We start from the raw sequence: 17843 nt of genomic DNA, 5'->3' as shown, positions 1-17843 counted from the left end.
GGATATGTTGAGATGTTGCGTCCTCGAGTTTAGTGGTTCATGGGAACAGATTTGCCGTTGATTGAATTCGCTACAACAACAACTTTCAATCAAGTATTAAGATGGCACCCTACGAGGCTTTGTACGGTCGTAAATGCCGTACACCATTGTTTTGGACCGAGCTCGGTGAAAGCAAGATTTTCGGGTGGATTTGATTAGAGATGCTGAATGTAAAGTGAAAGTAATCCGTGAAAGTCGAAGATAGCCTCCGATCGTCGAAAGTCGACGCGGATCTGAAGCGTAAGGATATCGAGTATCGTGGGTGATAAAGTGTTTCTCAAGGTATCGCCTTGGAAAAAGATACTCAGATTCGCCCGTAAGGGCAAGTTGAGCCCGAGGTTCATTGGGCCATATGAGATATCCGGCGAGTCGGTCCAAAGGCATATCGTTTGATTTTGCCCCGAACTCGAAAAGGTTCACGATGTCTTTCATGTTTCGATGCTTCGACGCTATAGATCCGATCCATCGCACGTGATTAGTCCATCGAAATTGAAATTCAAGCTAATGAGTTATGAGGAAGAACCGATTCGTATCCTATCACGGAAGTGAAAGAGTTGCGAAACAAGCGGGTTCCGCTAGTGAAAGTGTTATGGCTCAAGCACGGGATAGAAGAAGCTACTTGGGAGACGAGAACTCTATGAAAGAGCGATATCCAAACCTATTTACGGTAAGATTTTCGGGACGAAAATTTCTTAAGTGGGGAGAGTTGTGACATCCCTAATTTGACCCTAGTCGGGAAGTGGTGTCGGGACCATTAAACCGAGTCTTATAAGTAATTAAAAGTTATATTCTATGTTTATGATGTTAGCAAATGCATGTGTGAAAGTTGCATGCATTAATTTGATCATTTCTATGTGAATTTATTAAGATGGACTTATATGAAACATTGTTGAAAGGTGATAGGCCAATCTTCAATGGTCTAATAGTATATGCATGCAAAAGAATGGTTTTGCATGTCAATTTACCCAAAGAGAAGGAAGTGGCGGCCATGGTGATGAAGATGGGCAAAAGAAAACATGTCTTAAACATGTTTTGCTAGTGGTGGATGTTAGAAATAATAAAATAAGAGCATGGGTAAAGAAATGAAAAAAAATGAGTGTGGATGCTTTCCCCCCTTGTGCCGTACATGAGAGAAACAAAACAAAGAAAAAAAATTTTTTGTTCATCTATTTTCACTCTCCTTTTGGCCGAAAATACTAAGGATAAGGAAGGACTTTTGCTTCATACTTGGTTTGGAAGAGGATTAGGAAGAGGTTGGCTATACTTGCATCAAGAGTAAGGTATGTTTGAGGTTGTGCCATGAGATTCATGCATGTTTTTGGTTGCTAGATTGATGTTCTTGTTAGCCCATGGTTCAAATCTTTGTTATGTCATGGGAATGAAATTCGCCCAAGTGAATATGGTGATAAAGCCATTGCATGCTAAGTGTGAAGCTTGATGATGATGCATGCAAAGATGGATTGTCTACTCTTGAAATTTCTTTGTAGCCATCTTGAGTAAGACTTTGAGTTTTCTTTTTGTTTAACCATGATTGAAGTTGAAAGGGCATGATTGTGATGTATTCGGCCATGATGCATTCATGAGCATGGTTCATGCTTCTTGCATGATAGTTAAAATTTGTGTTTTGGATGGCTATGGGCACCTTGAAATTGACCATGCACATATATGTATATATATGTTTGCACATGATGTTTTGGTTATGAAGTAAGTGATGAATATGTTTGTTTAAAAAGAAAATGTTGAAGAATGTTTGTGAAATTGCAAGTATAATCGGCCATATGAGTGCTTGATGCTATATTATAAGTATTGAGCCACAATATGTAAAACATTAACTAGTAAAATGCATGCTGTTTTTTTGTGTGGTATTAAGTGGATAATTGGCCTCAAATTGGACATGTATATTTGGCCTTAGGTAGCCTATTGATGGCCTTAGCTTTTCCTTGATGCTTGAATGAATTGTATTGAATTGCTTGATGTAGTATAAAATGTGCATGACCATTGTGTATTCAAGCTAAAGGGTGGCCATATGACCATTTAAACTCCTTGTCATATTCGCCATAAGCTAGCATAATGAGGTTTTAATAAATTAAATTTGTTTGAATTAGCTCAAGAGCTTAGAGGGCCACAATTGGACAAGGGAAGGAAAAAGTGATCGAATAGCCGTAAAAGCCGTTCGACAACATCCGAGGTAAGTCCTCAAGAAGTGACCCTACTTGAATTATGTGAAATGAAATATGGATGTGTAATGATTATCGATTTATGTGTGTATGAGTATTTGAATGATACCCGGCTAAGTCCCGGCGATTATGCTAGTGATTACCTTTGTGTTTGAGCCTTAGTAACGAAAATGAAACATGAATGTCTAATGATTATTGATGTATGTGTGCATGAGCAATTGAATGATATCCGGCTAAGTCCCAAGACATTTATGCTGGAAATTATATCCGGTTAAGACCAAGGCAATTGTGCTAGCGGCTACATCCGGCTAAGACCAAGGCATTCATGCAAGTCGTTCTATCCGGCTAAGACCAAGGCATTCGTGCACGTGGTTATATCCGGTTGTATTCAAGAAGCTTGGGCTGGAGGTGAGTGTTGGTTGCTGTAATAAATTCAATTAGTACGCGCTCGAAAAGCCCAAAGAATAAGGTATGTTTATATGTGCATTGGAAAAGTCGACATGTTTGAGCAACATTCGCTCAATCGACTAACGAATATCAACTATTGAAGTGGTTGATACCTTGTGAAAGTATATAATGATGAAGTGTGAAGTAAGAATGATTATGTGAATGTGTATTAATGAAATGATGCATTTGGCTATGTGAATGTATTGCTTTAATTAAAGCTGATTTTATTCCTTGAGACTTACTAAGCATAAAAATACTTACCCGTTGCTTTGGCTCTCTGTTTTATAGATTTTGCTCGATAGCAATCGGATTCGGGATCATTAAAGTCGAAGTCATCTACACTATCAAAGCCTCCATTTTGGTATAATTTTTGGTTGAACTTTGAAATGGCATGTATAGGACTACCCCTTGTCGGTTCAATTGTGTTGTGATGTATATGTGTACGGCCATGCGAAAATGGCTCGTAGAAGTCAAGTACGAACTTAGACCATTTGTGATTTGTATATATATATATATGGTTTCATGATGTAATTATGGATTGGAAATGGGAGTGTTGGTCACATGATCAGCCATTGGAATGGCTAAAATGGTCATAGGTGAACCTATGTATGGCAAGACTAGTTGGATCATGGAGACTACAAATAGATAAGACCTACCTTGAAAACAGATGCTGGCAGCAGCAGTGGAGTGGTTTTGAAAAATCACCAAAATTTTTAGGAATGGTATTAAATTGTGAATAAGTTATATAAATGAACCTTGATGAGTCTACTTTCATATGGAAGAAACGAAACGGTCATAGGAGTTACATGTTAAGAGATATTAATGCTATTGTGAGACAGGGCCAGAACGGTTTCTGGGTCCCCTGTTGAAACTTTAAAAATTTACTATAAATTATCCAGAAAGAATCAGGAGTCATTCCTTATATGTACAGATTTCATTTTGAGTCTAGTTTCATTAGAAACAAACGGCACCAGTATTAAAGCCCTGTACAGAGAGATATTCAAGTTGTAACACGCAAAGGTCAGAGAAGTCGATCTCTGTAACATGGGTGACTTTAACTAATAAACTGTACCAATTGGCCCGACCAAAAATTCTAGAAATAAATCCATGGATGGATATATGAGTCTAAATTCAGGGAAAATTTACGAAAACAGTTTCTGAGTTTTGAAACTCGAGATATGATTTTTAAGGCGACAGTGATGCAGTTTTCCAGCCGGACTGGAAATGTCAAATTGATGGGCGAAACATGTAGATTTGGCTTGTTAACCCCTCGTGTCCGACACCGGCGATGGTCTCGGGTTCGGGGTGTTACATGAAGCATCGAGACATGGAATACATTATGGATCTTTTCTAACTCATGTGGCAACAACAATCTGTACGCAACCGGTCTGATACGCTCTATGATCTTCTACAGCCCAATAAATCTCGGACTCAATTTGCCTTTACGACCGAATCTGAGTATTTTCTTCCACGGCGAAACTTTCAAAAATACTTTGTTCCCGATTTGAAACTATGTATCTTTTTGTTTGAAGTTCGCATACGATTTCTGACGATCTGATGCTATTTTTAGACGTTCACGGATTACTTTCACTTTCTGTTCAGTCTCTTTAATCAAATCGACCCCGTGTATCTTGTTTTCACAGAGCTTAGTCCAATACAATGGTGTAGACATTTACGACCGTACAAAGCCTCGTAAGGTGCCACTTTGATACTCGATTGAAAGCTATTATTGTATGCAAATTCAATCAGAGGTAAGCATCATTCCCACGTACCTTCGAACTCGAGAATGCAACATCTCAACATATCCTCAAGTATTTGAATGATTCGTTAGGATTGACCATCTTTTTGCGGATGGAAAGTTGTGCTGAAATGTAATTTCGTACCTAATGCATCTTGCAGTTTCTTCCAAAACCGCGATGTAAACCTCGGATCTCTATCCGAAACAATAGAAATAGGCACACTATGTAATCTCACAATCTGAGAAACATATAAGTCAGCAAGCTTGTTAAGCAAATAATTTGTACGAACAAGAAAAAAGTGAGCTTGTAACACCCCGTACCCGAGTCCGTTACCGGAGTCGAACACAAGGTGCACACAGACTTAACCTAATCATTTTCACAGTCCATTAAAAATTTCCAGACAAGCTGGTTACTGCATCACTGTCGCCTTAAAAATCATATCTTGAGTTTCAAAACTCGAAAACTGATTCTGTAAATTTTCCCCGAATTTAGACTCATATATCCATTTGTGGATTTATTTCTAGAATTTTTGGTTGGGCCAATTGGTACAGTTTATTAGTTAAAGTCACCCTTGTTTCAGGGTTCGACTACACTGACCTTTACGCATTGCGACCTGAATATCTTCCCGTACAGAGCTTCAATACTCATTCCGTTTGTTTCTAATGAAACTAGACTCAAAGGGGAATCTATACATATAAGGCATGACTTCTAATTGTTCCTGGAAAATTTATGGTAAATTTTCAAAGTCGACACAGGGGATCCAGAAACCGTTCTGTCCCTGTCTCACGAGAACTTTAATATTTCTTAGTATACTGTTCATATGATCATTTCGTTACTTTCATATGAAAATAGATTCATCAAGGTTAGATTAAATAATTTATTCACTATTTAATTCCCCTCCTACTATTTTTAGTGATTTTTCACATCCACGTCACTGCAGCTGACAGCATCTGTTTTTAAGGTAGGCTTTACCTATTTCATAGTTCTCATGATTCAACTAGCCCTTTAACAAAAATAGCACAAGATAGGATCATGACTAACCATCCCAATGGCTAATCGATTCCAAACATTTCCATGCCTCTTAATGAACAACATACAGTGATTATAATTCCATGCCCAAAGTATACTTAAGCCATTTTCGCATGGCTATCCAAATTTACACAAATCGAAAGGTACATGACCTACAACAAAAGGGTAGTCCTATACATGCCATATCCAAAGTTCAACTAAAAAAGTACCAAAAGGGCTTTGATAGTGTGGTTGACTTCACTTGATGATCCCGAATCCGATCGCTAACGAGCCAAAATCTATAAAACCGAGAAACAAAGAAACGGAGTAAGCAATTTATGCTTAGTAAGTTTTGAGCCATAAATTTACACACAACCAAAGCATAGCATTTAAGTAGCTAAACAATAATTCATATGCACAAATTCTCAATGACATGCTTACTTCACAATATCAACTCTTATATTCATACACAAATAACGGCTTAGTCAAGGCCGGTAGCTCATTTATCAACGGAGCGAATGCTCATATATCTTGCTCATAGTGTGCAAAGCACATACGAAAACGATACCTCATTGTTGGGAATTTCACAAGCGTATTAACTGAAAATTTTTACAGCAAGTTCATTTATTCCCAAATCACGTACCTTTGGAGTTTAACCGGATATAGCTACTCGTTCAAACGCCTTCGACATAGCCCGGTTATGGTAGCCATAAAAATGCCTTCGGACTTAACCCGAATATCACAACTCGCACAATTGCCTTCGGCTTAGCCCGATATCACAACTCGCACAATTGCCTTGGGCTTAGCCCGATATCACAACTCATAAAATTGCCTTCGGCTTAGCCTCGATATTACCGAACATTCATACACATCTTTGTTTCAATTTCATAACAAAATTTATGCACAAATCACTTAACAAGAAATGTCATTTCGCTCAATGGCCACATACAAAGGGCACGATTTTGATTTTCTTATAACATCATCTAATCGAATCAAAATCTAAGTTTCGATACTCGAAAACTTACCTCGGATGTTGTCGAACGATTCTGATGGCTATTCGACCACTTTTTCCTTCCCTTTATAGGATGTGGTTCCCTTTTGCTCTTGAGCTTAATTTAACAAATAAATTGATTTAATCATTTGAGCATCAACAAGAGGAATTCAAGGTACTTAGCCCACATATATTCACTAGACCTTAAAGTCACATATGTATGGAGTTCATGAATCAAACTCAACACATTAGTTAGTACTCTCCTTAGCCGAATTTTCTAAGTCAAGATAAAGCCTTCAACATGCTTACTCATGGCCGAACAACACATCAACCTAGGTACTCATTCATGGGGCCGATTATGCATGTTGATGTTGAGGCCAATTACATGTTTAATTCCACACATGAATGGCATACATTTTACTAGCTAATGCATTACATATTGTAGCTCAATGCACTTCTATCATTTACTTCATAACCGAAACATCATCACAAGAAAATATATACTTTGAGATAGTATTATGTCATACCAATACATCATGCGCAAACATATATACATATAGGTGCAAGGGCCGAATCTCAAGTTGTTCATAACCATCCAAAACACAAATTTTTACCTATCATGTAATAAGCATAAATCATGCTTATGAATGCACCTTGGCCGAATACATCACAACCATACCCTTTCAATTTTCGGTCATGGTTAAACAAAGAACTCAATGTCTTACTCAAGAATGCTAAAAGAAAATTCAAGAGTAGTCAATCCACCATCACATGCATCATTAACAAGCTTCACATTTAGCATGCAATGGCTTTAACACAACATCAACCTTGGCCGAATACCATTTCCATGACAAAGCAAAGATTGAACCATGGGCTAACATGAACATCAAGCTAGCAACTAAAACATGCATGAATCTCATGGCACAACCTCAAACATACCTTAATCTTGATACAAGTATGGCCAAACCTCCCCTTAATCCTCTTTTAAACCAAATATGGAGCAAAAATTTCTTTTTCCTCTTTAGAATTTTCGGCCAAAGAAAGAATGGAAAGGATGAACAAATTTTTTTCTTTTCTTTTCTTCCACATACGACAGCTGTAACACCCCGAAACTGAGACCGTTGACGGTGTCGGACACGAGGGGTTAACAAGCCAAAACCACTTATGGCACCGACCAATTTGACATTTCCAGGCAAGCTGGAAAACTGCGTCGCTGTCGCCTTAAAAAGCGTATCTCGAGTTTCACAACTCAGAAACTGATTCCTTAAATTTTCCCTGAATTTAGACTCATATATCCATCCATGGATTTATTTCTAGAATTTTTGGTTGGGCCAATTGGTACAGTTTATTAGTTAAAGTCACCCATGTTACAGGGGTCGACTACACTGACCTTCGCGCGTTACAATTTGAATATCTCTCTGTACAGGGTTTCAATACTGATGCCGTTTGTTTCTAATGAAACTAGACTCAAAAAGGAATCTTCAAATATAAGGCATGACTTCTAATTCATTCTGGATAATTTATGGTAAATTTTCAAAGTCACGACAGGGGACCCAGAAACCGTTCTGGCCCTGTCTCACGAGAACTTTAATATCTCTCGGTATACTGTTCATATGATCGTTTCGTTACTTTCATATGAAAATATACTCGTCAAGGTTCGATTACATAATTTATTCACTAATTAACACCATTCCTACAAATTTTAGTGATTTTCCACATCCACGTCACTGCAGCTGGCAGCATCTGTTTTTAAGGTAGGCTTTACCTATATTGTAGTTCCCATGGACCAACTATAGTCTAGTCATACTTAGGTCCAACATATGATCATATTTAGCCATTCCAATGGCTGATCATGTGACCAACTCTCTCATTCCAAACCATAAACACATCATGAAACCAAATATAATTACAAACCACATATGGTCAAATTCCATACTCCACTTTTACGAACCATTTTCGCATGGCCGCACACATATACATCACAAGTACTTAAAACAACCGAGAGTAGTCCTATACATGCCATATCCAAAACTCAACTAAAGGAGTACCAAAAGGGCTTTGATAGTGTGGTTGACTTCAACTTCTATGATCCCGAATCCGATCGCTAACGAGCAAAATCTATAAACAGAGAAACAAAGAAACGGAGTAAGCAATTTATGCTTAGTAAGTTTGAGCCATAATATACACACAACCAAAGCATAGCATTCAAGTAGCTAAACAATAATTCATATGCACAATTTCTCAAAGACATGCTTACTTCACAATCCCAACTCTTATATTCATACACAAATAACGGCCTAGTTAATGCCGATAGCTCATTTATCATTAGAGCGAATATTCATACAAGACTTACTCATAGTGTGCGGCACACACAAAACATACCTTGTTGCTGGGAATTTCACAAGTGCATTAACTGAAAATTTTCCAGCAAGTTCAAAGTTCTCGAATCACATACCTTCGAGTTTATCCGGATATAGCTACTGCTCAAACGCCTTCGGACATAGCCCGGTTATGGTAACCCGCACAAAGGCCTTCGGACTTAACCCGGATATCACAATTTGCACAATTGCCTTCGGCTTAGCCCGGATATCATAACTCGCACAATTGCCTTCGGCTTAGCCCGGTATCACAATTTGCACAATTGCCTTCGCTTAGCCCGGATATCACTCGAACATTCATACACATCTTTGTTTCAATTTCATAACACAACTTTTATGCACAATTCCTTTAGCAAAATATCATTTCAGCTCAATGGCCACATACAAAGGCACAAATTCGATTGCTCATTACTTCATTCAATCGAATCAAAATCTAAGTTTCGATACTCAAAAACTTACCTCGGACGTGGTCGAACGATTTCGACGGCTATTCGACGACTTTTTCCTTCCCTTATCGGATTTAGCTCCCTTTGCTCTTGAGCTTAATTTAACAAATAAATTGGTTTTATCATTTGAGCATCGAAGAGGAATTCAAGATACCTAGCCAATATATATGCTCATTAGGCATCAAAGTCACATATGTACGAAATCACTAATCGAACTCAACACATTAGTTAATATTCCTCTTAGCCAATTTTCTAAGCCAAGAATAGGCATCAATATGCTTGCCTCTAACCGAATGCATGCACACCAATTTCCCCTCATGTGGCGAATATGCATGTCCATGTTGAGGCCAATTATGCACTTAATACCACACAAAACAGCATGCATTTTACTAACTAACGATTACATATTGTAGCTCAATACACATCTCTCATGTACTTCATAACCAAACATCATCACAAGCAAATATATACCTTGAAATAGTATATATGTCATGCCAATACATCATGTGCAAACATGTATACACATATAGGTGCAAGGTCAATCTCAAGGGGTTCATACCCATCCAAACACAAATTTTACCAATCAAGTAACAAGCATAAATCATGCTCATGAATGCACCATGGCGAATACATCACAACCATACTCTTTCAACTTCGGTCATGGTTAAACAAAGAATTCAATGTCTTACTCAAGATTGCTACAAAGAAATTTCAAGAGTAGTCAATCCATCATTGCATGCATCATTAGCAAGCTTCACATTTAGCATGCAATGGATTCAACACAATAACAACCTTGGCCAAATACCATTTCCATGGCATAACAAGGATTTGAACCATGGCTAACATGAACATCAAGTTAGCAACTAAAACATGCATGAATCTCATGACACAACCTCATACATACCTTAATCTTGATGCAAGTATAGCCAAAATCTCCTTCTAGATCTCTTCCAAACAAAAAAATGGAGCAAAATCCTCCTTCTTCCTTAGTTTTGGCTCAAAGAAAGGATGAACAAAATTTTTCTTTCTTTCTCTACAACTCACGGCAATGGGGGAATACCACACTCACACACATTTTTTTTCATTCTTTTCTTACCCATACACCTTTGTTTATTATTTCTCCTAATGCACCAACAAAACATGTTTCATGACATGTTTTGCCCATCCTCTCTTGCCATGGCGGCCACTTCATGTTGGGGGAAATTTGACATGCAAATCCTTTTTTTGCATGCATGAGCAACTAGTCATCACACATTTCCCCATCATACTTTCAAAGTTCACTACTAGGTCCTTTCTAGTGAAATTCACATTTATAACACTAAATCGAAACATCAAAATGTCACACACAAATTAACACATATTATAGGCATCAAAATAAATTTTAAATTATTTTTATGCCTCGGTTTTGTGGTCCCAAACCACATCCCGACTAGGGTCAATTTTGGGCTGTCACAACTCTCCCCACTTAAAAATTTTCGTCCCGAAAATCTTACCGTAAATAGGGTTGGGTATCGCTCTTTCATAGAGTTCTCGGTTTCCCAAGTAGCTTCTTCTATCCGTGTTTGAGCCATAACACTTTCACTAGCGGAACCCGCTTGTTTCGCAACTCTTTCACTTCACGTGATAGGATACGAATCGGTTCTTCCTCATAACTCATATTGGCTTGAATTTCAACCTTTGATGGACTAATCACGTGCGATGGATCGATCTATAGCGTCGAAGCATCGAAACATGAAAGACATCGTGAATCTTTTCGAGTTCGAGGGCAAAATCGATGATATGCCACCGGACCGACTCGCTTCGGATATCTCATATGGCCCAATGAACCTCGGGCTCAACTTGCCCTTACTACCGAATCTAAGTATCTTTTTCCCAAGCGAAACCTTGAGAAACACTTTATCTCCCACGATACTCGATGTCTTTTCGTTTGAGACCGCTGCATCGACTTCTAACGATCGGAGGCTATCTTCGACTTTCACGGATTACTTTCACTTTCATTCAGATCTCTAATCAAATCCACCCGAAAATTTTGCTTTCACCGAGCTCGGTCAAAACAATGGCGTACGGCATTTACGACCGTATAAAGCCTCGTAGGGTGCCATCTTAATACTTGATTGAAAACTATTGTTGTGCGAATTCAATCAAAGGCAAATACCGCTCCCATGAACCACCGAACTCGAGGTGCAACATCTTAACATATCCTCAAGTATCCGAATTATCCGCCGGATTGACCATCGGTTTGGGGGTGAAAGGCGGTCTGAAATGCAACTTGGTACCCAAAGCTTCTTGCAACTTCTTCCAAAATCGCGAGGTAAATCTCGGATCTCTATCCGACACGATGGAAATAGGCACCTGTGTGATCTCACAATCGAGAAACGCACAATTCGGCTAGTTTGTCTATTGAAAACCCGCACGACGGGACAAAGTGAGCCGACTTAGTCAATCTATCTACAACGACCCAAATCGCATCCTTCTTACTTGCGACAATGGCGGTCCGGATACAAAGTCTATTGTGACTCGATCCCATTTCCACTCGGGTATCGTGATCGGTGAAGTAATCTCAAGGCACTTGATGTTCCGCTTTCACTTGTTGACATATTAAACATCTCAAAACAAAGTCGGAGATGTCTCGTTTCATACCATGTCACCAAAACCGACGTTTCAAATCGTTGTACATCTTCGTACTCCGGGTGGATTGCCATTCGGCTACAATGGGCTTCGTTCGAATTATCGAAATAAGTTCAATTCTTTGGAACACACAGATGACCTTTGAACCTCAAACAATCGTCATCATCGATTTGAAACTCGAGTCCTTGTTCGAACACACTCACTGCTTTTGCGCCAACTCGTCGTCGACTTTCTGAGCTTCACGAATTTGATGTATCAATAATGGTTTGGCTTTCAATTCAGCTAGTAACACATTGTCGGATCGAAAAGACAAGTGCACATTCATCGTCAGTAGCGAATAATGATTTACGACTTAAGGCATCCGCAACCACATTAGCCTTTCCCGGTGATAATCAACGACGAGCTCATAATCTTTTAACAACTCGAGCCAACGTCTTTGTCGCAGATTTAAGTCTCTTTGGGTTATCAAATATTTGAGACTTTTGTGATCCGAATACACATGGCACTTCTCACCAAATAAGTAATATCGGCATAGCTTTAAGGCGAATACGATGGCAGCCAATTCGAGATCATGGGTCGGATAATTTTTCTCATGTGGCTTTAATTGTCTCGACGCATAGGCCACAACTCGCCCTTCTTGCATCAATACGCAACCCAACCCAAGTAGGGATGCGTCACTATAAATGACAAACTCTTTGCCCGATTCGGGTTGCACTAGAATTGGGGCTTCAGTCAAATAAGTTTTCAGTTGATTGAAACTTTTCTGACATTTCTCCGTCCATTCGAACTTAACATCCTTTTGGAGTAGCTTCATCATTGGCGTGGCTATCGTTAAGAAACCTTTCACAAATCGTCGATAATAACCGCCAAATTTCAAAAGCTCGAACCTCGGTAATATTTCTGAGGCTTCCGCTAAGTATGGCTGAAATTTTGTTCGGTCGACTCGAATACCCGTCACGCAGATATCACATGCCCCAAGAAGCTAACCTCTCTTAACCGTAACTCATACTTCTTGAACTTAGCATATAATTGCTTATTCCGTAAAATTTGCAACTAACCTCGGTGTTCAAGATGTTCGGTCTCATTTCTTGAATAGACCAAGATGTCATCAATGAACACGACTACGAACCGATCCAAATATGGTCGAAGATCCGATTCATTAAATCCATAAATACCGTAGGGCATTAGTAAGCCCAAACGGCATCACTAGGAACTCGTAGTGACCATATCTCGCTCAAGGCGGTCTTGGGTACGTCCAAATCTCGAATTCGTAATTGATAATAGCCCGATCTCAAATCTATTTTCGAGAACACCGAAGCTCCTTCAGTTGATCGAACAAATCGTCGATACGCTGATAACGGATATTTGTTCTTTATCGCCGCTTTATTAAGTCGACGATAGTCGATGCACGACCGATGGTTCCATCCTTCTTTTTCAAAAACAACACCGGCGCACCCAAAGGCGAGAAACTCGAAGCGAGCAAAACCTCTATCCACCAATTCTTGCAACCGAGCTTTCAACTCCTTTAATTTCGTTGGTGCCATACGATACGGAGCTATCGAAATTGGAGTGGTACCGGTACCAATTCGATGCCAAATTCTATTTCCGAACAGTGGTAAACCCGCAATTCTTCAGGAAAACATCCGGTATTCACAAACCACCGCACAGATTCGGGTTTCTTTTCGACTCCTTGTCATTGAGCACATACGCAAGGTACGCCGCACCCTTTTCTTACATATTTCGGGCCAACATTGTTGATATTACACCGGCAACCCTTTAAGTCCGTAGACTCATCCCGAATTATCTCGTTATTTGCGCACCTCGGATCAATAGTCTTGCTTTTGCAATTTACAACCGCATCGTGCATGGTCAACCAATCCAAACCAAGAATAACGTCGAATTAGCCGAACGGCAAAAGCATCAAGTCTGCCGGAAAACAAGAACCTCTAATACTAGGGACTTTTCTTACACACTTTGTTGACAAGCACGTAATGACCCAAGGGTTTGACACCAATTACAAACTCGAGAGACTCAATGGGCAAAGTCTTCTTGGATGCTAAGGTTTCGCATATATAAGAATGAGTAGGACCGGGGTCAATCAAAGCAATCACATTAGTGTAAAGGAGAGTAAAAGTACCAAGAATAACATCGGCGAGGAAGCATACTCACGTGCGCGTATGGCATAAGTCCTAGCAGAGCACGAGCATCGGATCCGATGGTAGCATCTCTAGATCCTCTCGACCGCCACTAGCATTGCCCATATTTCTAGGTGGCCTACCTCGAGTTGTGGTAGCACCGGGTTCCCACTTTGATTTACGTTTTGTTCGGATAAACTCGGGCAATCCTTAATGAAATGATCGATGATCCGCACTTGTAACAGAGCGGTCATGGAATCTACAACTCCCGAATGCCATTTGCCACAATATTGGCACTCCGTTCTATCTCGACGATCATTGCCAACACCGGCGATCGAAGTGACTCAGCGTGCCCATAGGGGGCCGATCGCGGTCTCGTCTAGAAAAGCCCGAAGTGTCTCTAGACCGCCTAAGCCATCTCTAAATTTCTTTGATGATCGTGGGAAGGGCTTCCCAAGACCTCTTCTGAAACTCCCTTGCTCCCACTTCACTTTTCTTTTTCCATATCGAGCTCCTCGGCTTTGCACGCCGCTCGACAAGAGCCACAAACTCTGGATTTCCAAAATGCCAACATACCGCTTTATATCATCATTCAGTCCATCTTGAGCGTTTACACATCACGACTTCAAGAAATGCATTCAGCAGCATCTGGCTAAGCCTCACAAATTTTCGTCAGTAGTCGGTGGCCGACATGGAACCTTGTTTAAGTTCAAGAAATTCCTTCCGTTTTGATCCATAAATCTCGATGATATACTTCTTTGAACTCGGTTAGAAAGAACTCCCAAGTTACGTGCTCCTAGGCACAACAGTCGAGTACTCCACCAATAGTAGGCGGAATCGCGTAGCAAGGAGATAGTACACTTTAAGCATTCATCGGTGTACATGATAGCTCATCGAGCACCGGATAGTGTTGTCCAACCAAAATTCAGCTTGCCCGCATCGTCGCTATCCGTAGCTTTAAATTCAGTAGCCCCATGTTTTCAATTCGTCGATCGGGGCTTACTTGACCTTATTTGGTCGATTCTGGGAGGTATTGTAGGTCTTGAGGGTTGCATTAGTCGGGAATGGAGGTTGTGGAACAGTAGTGTTAGTTCGAGTGTATTGGTTGAACCAATCATTCATCACGCTATAAAAGGCTTGCTTAGCCTCATCATTTGGATTGCTAGCAATAGGTTGAGAGTCCGCCATGCTGTCCCTTGCGCGGAGCAGCGCCACACTCTCCACATTATCAGCTATTGCTCGGTTGGGATCGGGATCCATGGCTATAAACAAACACAAATTTCAAAATGTCAGAAATAACCACACTATCAATTATCACTTAATGGCATGTATAGCTAGACCCCAAACATATCACGGTAGTCCTAGGATCGACTAAACCGTAGCTCTGATACCAATAAAATTGTAACACCCCGAACTCGAGACCGTTGCCGGTGTCGGACACGAGGGGTTAACAAGCCAAAACCACTTATGGCACCGACCAATTTGACATTTCCAGGCAAGCTGGAAAACTGCGTCGCTGTCGCCTTAAAAAGCGTATCTTGAGTTTCACAACTCGGAAACTGATTCCATAAATTTTTCCTGAATTTAGACTCATATATCCATCCATAGATTTATTTCTAGAATTTTTGGTCGGGCCAATTGGTACAGTTTATTAGTTAAAGTCACCCATGTTACAGGGCTCAACTACACTGACCTTCGCGCGTTACAACTTGAATATCTCTCTGTACAGGGATTCAATACTGATGCCGTTTATTTATAATGAAACTAGACTCAAAAAGGAATCTGAAAATATAAGGCATGACTTCTAATTCATTCTGGATAATTTATGGTAAATTTTCAAAGTCACGACAGGGGACCCAGAAACCGTTCTGGCCCTGTCTCACGAGAACTTTAATATCTCTCGGTATACTGTTCATATGATCATTTCGTTACTTTCATATGAAAATAGACTCGTCAAGGTTCGATTGCATAATTTATTCACTAATTAACACCATTCCTACAAATTTTGGTGATTTTCCACATCCACGTCACTGCAGCTGGTAGCATCTGTTTTAAGGTAGGCTTTACCTATATTGTAGTTCCCATGGACCAACTATAGTCTAGTCATACTTAGGTCCAACATATGATCATATTTAGCCATTCCAATGGCTGATCATGTGACCAACTCTCTCATTCCAAACCATAAACACATCATGAAACCAAATATAATTACAAACCACATATGGTCAAATTCCATACTCCACTTTTACGAACCATTTTCGCATGGCCGCACACATATACATCACAAGTACTTAAAACAACCGAGAGTAGTCCTATACATGCCATATCCAAAACTCAACTAAAGGAGTACCAAAAGGGCTTTGATAGTGTGGTTGACTTCAACTTCTATGATCCCGAATCCGATCGCTAACGAGCAAAATCTATAAACAGAGAAACAAAGAAACGGAGTAAGCAATTTATGCTTAGTAAGTTTGAGCCATAATATACACACAACCAAAGCATAGCATTCAAGTAGCTAAACAATAATTCATATGCACAATTTCTCAAAGACATGCTTACTTCACAATCCCAACTCTTATATTCATACACAAATAACGGCCTAGTTAATGCCGATAGCTCATTTATCATTAGAGCGAATATTCATACGCACTTACTCATAGTGTGCTGAAGCACACACAAAACATACCTTGTTGTTGGGAATTTCACAAGTGCATTAACTGAAAATTTTCCAGCAAGTTCAAAGTTCTCGAATCACATACCTTCGAGTTTATCCGGATATAGCTACTGCTCAAACGCCGGGACATAGCCGGTTATGGTAACCCGCACAAAGGCCTTCGGACTTAACCCGGATATCACAATTTGCACAATTGCCTTCGGCTTAGCCCGATATCATAACTCGCACAATTGCCTTCGGGCTTAGCCCGGTATCACAATTTGCACAATTGCCTTCGGCTTAGCCCGGATATCACTCGAACATTCATACACATCTTTGTTTCAATTTCATAACACAACTTTTATGCACAATTCCCTTAGCAAAATATCATTTCAGCTCAATGGCCACATACAAAGGCACAAATTCGATTGCTCATTACTTCATTCAATCGAATCAAAATCTAAGTTTCGATACTCAAAACTTACCTCGGACGTGGTCGAACGATTTCGACGGCTATTCGACGACTTTTTCCTTCCCTTATCGGATTTAGCTCCCTTTGCTCTTGAGCTTAATTTAACAAATAAATTGGTTTTATCATTTGAGCATCGAAGAGGAATTCAAGATACCTAGCCAATATATATGCTCATTAGGCATCAAAGTCACATATGTACGAAATCACGAATCGAACTCAACACATTAGTTAATATTCCTCTTAGCGAATTTTCTAAGCCAAGAATAGGCATCAATATGCTTGCCTCTAACCGAATGCATGCACACCAATTTCCCTCATGTGGCCGAATATGCATGTCCATGTTGAGGCCAATTATGCACTTAATACCACACAAAAACAGCATGCATTTTACTAACTAACGATTACATATTGTAGCTCAATACACATCTCTCATGTACTTCATAACCAAACATCATCACAAGCAAATATATACCTTGAAATAGTATATATGTCATGCCAATACATCATGTGCAAACATGTATACACATATAGGTGCAAGGTCAATCTCAAGGGTTCATACCCATCCAAACACAAATTTTACCAATCAAGTAACAAGCATAAATCATGCTCATGAATGCACCATGGCGAATACATCACAACCATACTCTTTCAACTTCGGTCATGGTTAAACAAAGAATTCAATGTCTTACTCAAGATTGCTACAAAGAAATTTCAAGAGTAGTCAATCCAT

This window comes from Gossypium arboreum, chromosome 6 (genome assembly GCF_025698485.1).
Source record: "Gossypium arboreum isolate Shixiya-1 chromosome 6, ASM2569848v2, whole genome shotgun sequence".
NCBI classification, from domain to species: domain Eukaryota; kingdom Viridiplantae; phylum Streptophyta; class Magnoliopsida; order Malvales; family Malvaceae; genus Gossypium; species Gossypium arboreum.
This window is presented reverse-complemented; position numbering follows the sequence as displayed.